The 882-nt window shown below is 45.4% G+C and overlaps 1 protein-coding gene across 2 annotated transcripts in view; it reads left to right on the forward strand.

Moving 5' to 3' along the window:
- LOC133640379 (protein YIPF7-like) overlaps window positions 1-504 on the forward strand; it is a 12,935-nt gene extending 12,431 nt beyond the window's left edge. For both annotated transcript variants that reach the window (XM_062033769.1, XM_062033768.1), the window contains exon 6: window positions 1-504. This exon is cut by the window's left edge and continues 477 nt beyond it. The gene's annotated coding sequence lies outside the window, so the exon portion shown is untranslated.
- The last annotated feature ends 378 nt before the right edge of the window (window positions 505-882 follow it).

An 882-nucleotide genomic window follows, 5' to 3' on the forward strand; every position in this document is an offset into this window, starting at 1 on the left:
CTTTCTCAAGCAGCTATTGCAAGGAATTTAGGGATTTAACCATCTATGCTCCGTAATATCATCAAAGGGTTGAGAGAATGTGGAGAAATCACTGCACGTAAGCAGCTAAGCCCGTGACTTTCCATCCCTCAAGCTGTACTGCATCAAAAAGCCACATCAGTGTGTAAAGGATATCACCACATGGGCTCAGGAACACTTCAGAAACCCACTGTCAGTAACTACAGTTGGTCGCTACATCTGTAAGTGCAAGTTAAAACTCTCCTATGCAAGGCGAAAACCGTTTATCAACAACACCCAGAAACGCCGTCGGCTTCGCTGGGCCTGAGCTCATCTAAGATGGACTGATACAAAGTGGAAAAGTGTTCTGTGGTCTGACGAGTCCACATTTCTAATTGTTTTTGGAAACTGTGGACGTCCAAAGAGGAAAAGAACCATCCCGGATTGTTCTAGGGTGAAAGTGTAAAAGGCAGCATGTGTGATGGTATGGGGGTGTATTAGTGGCCAAGACATGTTCTAGGGTGAAAGTGTAAAAGGCAGCATGTGTGATGGTATGGGGGTGTATTAGTGGCCAAGACATGTTCTAGGGTGAAAGTGTAAAAGGCAGCATGTGTGATGGTATGGGGGTGTATTAGTGGTCAAGACATGGGTAACTTACACATCTGTGAAGGCACCATTAATGCTGAAAGGTACATACAGCTTTTGGAGCAACATATGTTGCCATCCAAGCAACGTTACCATGGACGCCCCTGCTTATTTCAGCAAGACAATGCCAAGCCACGTGTTACATCAACGTGGCTTCATAGTAAAAGAGTGTGGGTACTAGACTGGCCTGCCTGTAGTCCAGACATTGAAAATGTGTGGCACCTAAAATAGCAGAAGGGA

This window comes from Entelurus aequoreus, linkage group LG23 (assembly GCF_033978785.1).
Source record: "Entelurus aequoreus isolate RoL-2023_Sb linkage group LG23, RoL_Eaeq_v1.1, whole genome shotgun sequence".
In the NCBI taxonomy this organism is placed as follows: domain Eukaryota; kingdom Metazoa; phylum Chordata; class Actinopteri; order Syngnathiformes; family Syngnathidae; genus Entelurus; species Entelurus aequoreus.